Source organism: Podarcis vaucheri (genome assembly GCF_965113315.1).
Source record: "Podarcis vaucheri genome assembly, chromosome: 1".
Classification (NCBI taxonomy): domain Eukaryota; kingdom Metazoa; phylum Chordata; class Lepidosauria; order Squamata; family Lacertidae; genus Podarcis; species Podarcis vaucheri.
In genome coordinates, this window is record NC_138759.1 from 132,680,493 (window position 1) to 132,688,942 (window position 8,450).

Here is an 8,450-nt window from a genome sequence, read left to right on the forward strand (position 1 = left end):
GCTTTTAAGTCCCAGGCTACCTTGTAAGACTCCAAAATAGAGAAGTAGGTTCCCAGAAAGTGCACATAGGGACCCAGAATGACCTGTGAATTGCTTCCCTGGGCTGCAGTCCCACTGGGGAGTATATGTGACTCTCACAGCCGCTTGGAAGAGAGGCTGAAAGCATGGCTCTCTTCTGCCTGATCACCACGTTCCCAGTGGAAGGGACAGCAATAACCACCTGGGGAGACCCAACCCCATTAGCACTGCTTACGTGTTTCCCGTGTGTGCACACACATGACCACCCTTTGATGTGGTGTTGGGTATGCAGTGACTCCCACATGCTGTTTGAAAGGAGCCTTTGCCCGAAGTGATTCCATAAATGGTCCCAAAAGGAATGTACAGTGGTACCTCGCAAGACGAATGCCTCTCAAGACGAAAGACTCGCAAGACGAAAGAGTTTTTCGTTGCTTCGCGAGACGAATTTCCCTATGGGCTTGCTTCGCAAGACAGAAACGTCTTGCAAGTTTGTTTCCTTTTCCTTAAAACCGTTACAGTAATACAGGGTGCATTGCTTGAAGAGGTGCAGTTGCGACTTGACTTCGGGGAGCAACTCATAGCACACGGTGTGGTAGCCTTTTTGGAGGTTTTTGAAGATTTTTTTGAAAAAATTGAAACCGTGCTTCGCAAGACAAAAAAACTCGCAGAACGAATTCATTTCGTCTTGCGAGGCACCACTGTATGATGCTTCACAGGGTCATGTTTGCAAGTATGTAATCCACCATCCTATTTGGTACCATTGGTCCATGCTTACTCCTGACAGGTCTCTCCAGTGTCTGGCTATGGTGTTTCTGGCTGCTGAAAGTAGGTGGGTTATGAGTTCTTTGCAAGGAGGGAGCGACCATGATTAAAAGTGTGCAGGAGCCTTTAAAGACTTTGGACATTGCCCAACCCCTTTAGCCAAAGACTACCGCAAAATCATCACTCATACATCATAGGAGGTGGTCTACAGCAGAAATCCTGTCTGCCAGGATACCTGATAATGGTCACTGGTTGCATTACCTGGGCAGCCTGTGCATTCTTTTGTGATGGTTAATACTCTAGTTCTTGAATCCAGGTCACAGGCTCACCCTAGTCATAAGTCATACACAAATAATAAATAATAATAATAATAATAATAATTTATACCCCGCCCATCTGGCTGGGCCTCCCCAGCCACTCTGGGCGGCCTCCAAAAGAACATTAAAATACCATAATACATCAAACTTTAAAAGCTTCCCGAAACAGGGCTGCCTTCAGATGTCTTCTAAAAGCCTGGTAGTTGTTGTTCTCTTTGACATCTGGTGGGAGGGTGTTCCACAGGGAAGGCGCCACTACCGAGAAAGCCCTCTGCCTGGTTCCCTGTAACTTGGCTTCTCGCAGTGAGGGAACTGCCAGAAGGCCCTCAGTGCTGGACCTCAGTGTCTGGGTAGAACGATGGGGGTGGAGACGCTCCTTCAGATATACTTAAGACCCCTTAAGACAGGATTTTTAAGCAAAAAGAATGGGAAAGCTTCCCCCATTTTCCTCCCTTACTGCAGAGGAATATTTGAGGTCATTGGGAGAGTCAAAACGCTTCAGGATTGCTCTCCTGTCTAGTAAGGCTGTTTCCCATACTATTTGGTACCATTGGTCCATGCTTACTCCTGACAGGTCACCCCAGTGTCTGGCTATGATGTTTCTGGTTTCTGACCTACTCTCGGCAACTAGATGATTGTTTTCTAAAGCTGCCTGGGAGTAACTCTGGCCGAGTGGAGAGCAAGTGGAAGTGGAGAAACAATAGGCTGTTAGCTAGGTGTGATTTTTGCATTGCAGTGTATCGTGCAGGCAATGGTTGTATTAAAAAACCAGTCAGGAATTTGGATGACAGCCTGTGTTCTTGCAACATTTTGGCTTTTGAGCTATAAAATCTGCCTTTTGGGGTTATTGGAGCCCAAGCTATCTTCATTTTTCTGCATGAAACATACACACACATAATAATTCCCTCTTGTAAGATGCTTTTTAAGATTACAAAGCCCATGTTGCAGTGCCACTAGCAATGAAAGAAGAACAGTCAAAAAAGAGCTGAAGTCTTCAGTTGTTAATAATGCTGTGCAAGCACATTTTCTGTCAGAATCTGCTGCTTGCGGATTTACAAATGGAATTCCTCCTTCAAGTTTTAAACTACTTTCCTTGCTGTCTAGCCTTTTGAACACACCCAGAGAAAGTGCTGCTGAATTTAATGAGATTTGCTTCCCAGTAAGTTTGTTCTGTTTCCTTGGAGCAGCTCTGTGCTGAAAGGACATGTTTTGTAGGCGCTTGTTACAGCCCGCAACATTAGCAAAGATTCCTGCGCGGCTGCCAGTTGCATAAAAGAAATTTCCGCGCAAACCCCCAAGAAACCCAGTTGCCATAGCAGCCATGCACTGAGCCTGCTCTGCTGCAAGGTGGAAACTGCGGAAGTGAAACACCTTATCGCCTGCCAGCTTCGTGCGGATGCCATCAGGCAGGCGGCAGATACTGAATATTGTGTCAGAAGACTGTAGTTGGGAGCCATTTCATTTGAACACATTCTTGTCAAGCTTCTGCATTCCTGCCTTATGCTTAGATCTTCACTGGGATAATAATAATAAATAATAATAATAATAATAATAATAATAATAATAATAATAATAATAATTTATATATACCCCGCCCATCTGGCTGGGCTTCCCCAGCCACTCTAGGCGGCTTCCAAAAGAATATTAAAATACTGTGATACATCAAACATTAAAAGCTTCCCAAAACAGGGATGCCTTCAGATGTCTTCTAAAAGCCTGGTAGTTGTTGTTCTCTTTGGCATCTGGTGGGAGGGCGTTCCACAGGGCGGGTGCCACTACAGAGAAGGCCCTCTGCCTGGTTCCCTGTAGATTGTTTTCTTGCAGTGAGGGAACCGCCAGAAGGCCCTCGGCGCTGGACCTCAGTGTCCGGGTAGAACAATGGGGGTGGAGACGCTCCTTCAGATATACTGGACAGGACTCCGATGCTGCAACCCTCCTTTCAGGATACCTACGGCAGCAAGATATCTGGAGAAAAAAAACAGATATGTTTCCCTGACCTAAAACCGTCCTCTGTTCTTAACTTGGCCATTGTGAAATTTCAAGGGCTGGAGGGGCTGCTTTACTCTGTTCTGGCTGGGTGAGAGTGGCAGCCCCTTGTGGGCTGGCTGCCCTTCCCAGTTGCTGGGAGTCGTATCCACGTGGAAGATCGCTGGTCAGCCGCATCGCAGGGCTGGATTGCCTGCCAATTGTCCCAGTGTGAACTGCCCAATCATGGGCACCATAGGGGCAGAGCTTAGCTGGAGGACCAGGATGCTCAAGTTTTCATTCTGGTCCGTCGACTACCTATAAAAGCCAACTGCGCCCAGCACTTACAGCGGAGCAACCTCCCCTCTGCTTTCACGTGGCATTGTATTTTGAAGAAGAAAAAATATATTTATATTTTTAAGGGATGTGGATGGGCACTGTGGTCTAAACCACTGAGCCCTTGGGCTTGCTGGTCAGAAAGTCAGCGGTTTGAATCCCCGCGATGGGGATTGCTCTGTCCCAACTCCTGCCAACCTAGCAGTTCAGAAGCACGCCAGCACTAGTAGATAAACAGGTATCACTGTGGCGGGAAGGTAAATGGTGTTTCCTTGCGCTCTGGCACTCGTTACCGTGTCCCGTTGCACCAGAAGCAGTTTAGTCATGCTGGTCACATGACCCAGAAAACTGTCTGTGGACAAACGCCTGCTCCTTTGGCCTGAAAGCAAGATAAGTGCCACACCCCATAGTCGCCTTTGACTGGGCTTAACCATCCAGGGGTCCTTTATCTTTTTTTTTGTCTTTTGCCTTTACTGTATTTGACTTGTTTTAACCTTGTTCCTGGCGTGCTCTGGTCCATGTGGTCACGACGAGTCGGACACGACTAAACGACTAAACAACAACCTTGTTCCGCCTCCTTTGCACTCTGCTTGACCTTGCTATGGTTCCCAGTGGTTGCCACATTCAGAGCCAGGAAGGAATTTGCTTGCAAGCAGATTGGGCCCGTTTGCAGATTTTGACTTCCGCATAGCAAAATGTCCCAATTTTTGGTGGGTAAGGAATTGGGTGGATTCCTCGTCACCAAGGTCTTGGGTGAATTGGTGCCTGACCTAGGAGCAGGTGCGTACTCTGGGTGACCCATTAGAGGGGTCTAGGCAGAAGTCTCTGTCTAGAAGCCAAGTGTGGGGTAGACTGGGGCTCCCAGCGGTGGCCTGAGAATGGCCTCCTCAGTACATGGCCATCTTGGGGAGGCCACAATCTGCGGCATGACCTTGTAAGAAGTTCCAGCCCCCCAGTAGGAGGCTAAAATAGAGATAAACCCAATGCCTGAACCCAAGTTCACCTACATCTGTAATCAATAAAGTTGTGGTCAATTTTATCCCAGATTGTTGTTCTTTACACCATAACTATATCCTACACACCAGGGGGGTGGGGAAGTAGTGGTGCTGCAACTGGGACTGCAATCTTCTTTTTGTTTTATAATTGCTGTTTTATGATTGGTACAGTCTTTTTTTTACCTACTCTCTATTCCTATTCTGCTCTGGTCAGACCACACCTGGAGTACTGTGTCCAGTTCTGGGCACCACAATTCAAGAAGGACACTGACAAACTGGAACGTGTCCAGAGGAGGGCAACCAAAATGGTCAAAGGCCTGGAAACGATGCCTTATGAGGAACGGCTAAGGGAGCTGGGCATGTTTAGCCTGGAGAAGAGGAGGTTAAGGGGTGATATGATAGCCATGTTCAAATATATAAAAGGATGTCACATGGAGGAGGGAGAAAGGTTGTTTTCTGCTGCTCCGGAGAAGCGGACACGGAGCAATGGATCCAAACTACAAGAAAGAAGATTCCACCTAAACATTAGGAAGAACTTCCTGACAGTGAGAGCTGTTCGACAGTGGAATTTGCTGCCAAGGAGTGTGGTGGAGTCTCCTACTTTGGAGGTCTTTAAGCAGAGGCTTGACATCCATATGTCAGGAGTGCTCTGATGGTGTTTCCTGCTTGGCAGGGGGTTGGACTCGATGGCCCTTGTGGTCTCTTCCAACTCTATGATTCTATGATTCTATGATTCTATGATTCTATTATTTTATTGGGTTCCTTCCCTTCACCACAAGGCCCCAGGGCAGGTCACTACAATATAAATATACAATATTAAAATCTGTTAAAACGATTTACAGTCAAAAGCATCAGGTGGGTCCTAAAATATATGCATCTCAGCTGTCAAAGGACTGGGTAAAGAGATTTTAGGAACGTGAAGAATTGTAACAAACAGCCTCTGTCAAGCACATGGAATATATGTGTTGTTCAAGATTCAAGTGTGCTAATGAGAATGAGAGAGGAAATCTGTATTGTTCAGGGTGGGGTGCCAGAAAGGTGAATTCAGCAGCCTAACCATTGTATAAATGTTTGTTTATGATTCCTTGGATAGCATTTGAATTGACATGATGGACATCAGGTCATGACTGATATACCATATTTGTATCAGATGCCATTCAAATTCTGCACTGATAATGCATTTTCAAGTTGCATGCAAATATCGTTTTTTTGGCAGAAAGTTAAAAATGGTAAATGGACGCCTGACCATTAGGTCCAGTCATGGCCGACTCTGGGCGCTCATCTCGCTTTACTGGCCGAGGGAGCCGGGATACAGCTTCTGGGTCATGTGGCCAGCATGACTAAGCCGCTTCTGGCAAACCAGTGCAGCACACGGAAACGCCGTTTATCTTCCCACCAGAGCAGTACCTATTTATCTACTTGCACTTTGACATGCTTTCAAACTGCTAGGTTGGCAGGAGCAGGGACTGAGCAATGGGAGCTCACCCCGTCACGGGGATTCGAACCGCCGACCTTCTGATCGGCAAGTCCTAGGCTCTGTGGTTTAACCCACAGCACCACCCACGTCCCTTGGCAGAAAGTTAGCCCCTTCTTATTCTTAACTCTGGATCTGCTTATTTGATTTTTTGTAGAATTCTGATTTTTTTATGTGTTGCTGTTGGAAAATATTCACTAGGGAACTCTGTAGACAGAACCCAAATCATTCACAAGCAGTGGAATGCATGCAGGCTTGAGAGTTAAAATAAACATTCTGCTAAATTGAACTGATCATGAGCAGATAATTTACACAGAGAATAAATATATTGCCTGGGCGTTGTGCTAATATCCCAGACCTTTCAACTGCTGTCATTTATACTGTGCTTAAATAGTTAATATGCAGTTTTATTGCTCGTGATAAAAACCTATAAAAACTTAAGTGGCTGGTTATCACGCAGTGCATTGCAGTAATCTCTTTTAGACTGGTATAGAATAATAATGGGTTGCTCTTTTACGGGCAAGATGATAGCAATAAGCTTCCATATACATACAAAATTCCATGAGGTTATTACAAGTAAGGCATTAGCAGAAAGATGTTTTTAACAGAACCACCCAAATGCTTATTTGAATACATCTGTGTGCTTTATGCGTTTCTGTTTCTTTACTGCTTGGATGCTTTAAGATCTTTATTTACTCATGTCCCCAGTGGCAGAAAGGATGACATTGCTCTCCCCTGTGATGGCAGCGTAACAGGGGGGTGGGCTCTCTGCTTGAACATACATTCTCCAGAGCCAGCCCACCCACCCCCCACACTCTGGATAACCCTGATGTTCCCCAGATCCCCAGTGGGGGACTGGGAGGGATAACGCCCAGTGCCTGAGCCAAGGTCTACCTAGATCTGAAGCATAATAAAGTTGTGGCCAATTTTAATCCCATAGCATGTTGCCTTGAGTCGTTATTCCACTTCGGGGCTGCCCAGGGTTTGGGGGACTCCGCCTGTCCACGCAATGAAAGGTGAAGCCTATAATCCTTATGTGTAAACCCAGAGCAAAATCCTGCCGGTCACTTACTGTATTTTTCGCTCTATAAGACGCACCTTTTCCTTCCTAAAAAGTAAGGGGCAATGTCTGTGCGTCTTATGGAGCGAATGCAGGCTGCGTTGCTTTCGCTGAAGCCAGAACAGCAAGAGGGAGAGCTGCGCAGCAATCCCTCTTGCTGTTCTGGCTTCAGGGATAGCCACGCAAAGCCTCTTCAACAACATTTCATTCAGAATATTTTTTTTCTTGTTTTCCTCCTCTAAAAACTAGGTGCATCTTATGGTCGGGTGTGACTTACAGAGTTAAAAATACGGTAATTCTGAGGGCCTCGGACGTGAGGGATCCGGGCTGAGAGCTGATGGATTGATGGATATTCTTTGGGGATCGAAACCGGGAAAGGGGGGGGCGAGAGTTTTGGAACCCAAAGGGTCTATAATTATATGTTGTTTTTTGTTATTTTGTTTTGTAAATATTATAAAAATTGGGAAATTCGTGGAAGGGAAACTGGGAAACTGGGAAACTGGGTCGACCTTAGAAAAGTATGTAAAGGGTGTGTATTTTGGTTTAATTGAGGTTTATAAGCTAAATTTGGTTAATTAAGAAGAAGTAAGTAAAATATTAATAAGGTAAAAGTTGGAGATAAGAACTTGCTGAGTTAATCATTGGAGTTGGGATGCAGGAAGGGGAGGTGTGGGGAAGTCAGGGAAAGTGGTTAAGAAATTAGGGATTTGAAATTACATGTGTTTGTTTTTGTGTTTGTATGTCTGTGTTCTGTATGTCTGTGTTGTGTATTGTTTGTGTTTGTGTAAATTGTGAAAACCCAATAAAAATTAAAATATATATATATATACGGTAATTCTGTGTCAAGATGGTGCCCAGGGGTTTAAGGGATCTTTAGTGGGTGATGAGGCAAGACTGGCATTACCCCTGCTATGCCAACTTATAGGGGGCATGGCAGAGCGTGGGTCTGCCAAAGGAGTAGAAAGAGCAACTAATCCAGATCGCAGTCGCTGGTTGTTGTGGATTCCTTTTGTGAATGGCTGAAACTATAAGGCGGAACAAAATTTCAGCCCTCAAATCCCCTGGAACCTAAACCAAAAGCTTTTCTTTTTCTTTTGAAAAAACAACAACAGATCATTGTGAAAAGAAGACGACTTGCTGGAGTTAGCAGACAGTACAGTATCTCAAAGGTGGCCAACTTGATCGGGCTTGAAATGTGTCATAAACTGGAAGATAGCATCTGATTTGCATACTTTAATTAACATAATTAACAGTTTGCATAACATTTGCTTGAACACCAAGGGTGCTGTCAAATGCCAAATGTGGCTTCTCTGCATGCATTGTATTATTACGTGCCTGAGAGGGCCTTTCAATTTCATGGGTTTAAAAAAACAGTCCTGGCAATATGGACAGTGGATCCATGCCCTCTCACCAGCTGAGTTTGCCAACCGGCTGAGATAACCCAGATCCCTGGTGCATCTCGCACCAAATGCTCATATCCATCAGTCACCCCCTCAGAATCAATGCAGTGAGTTTGGAAATTG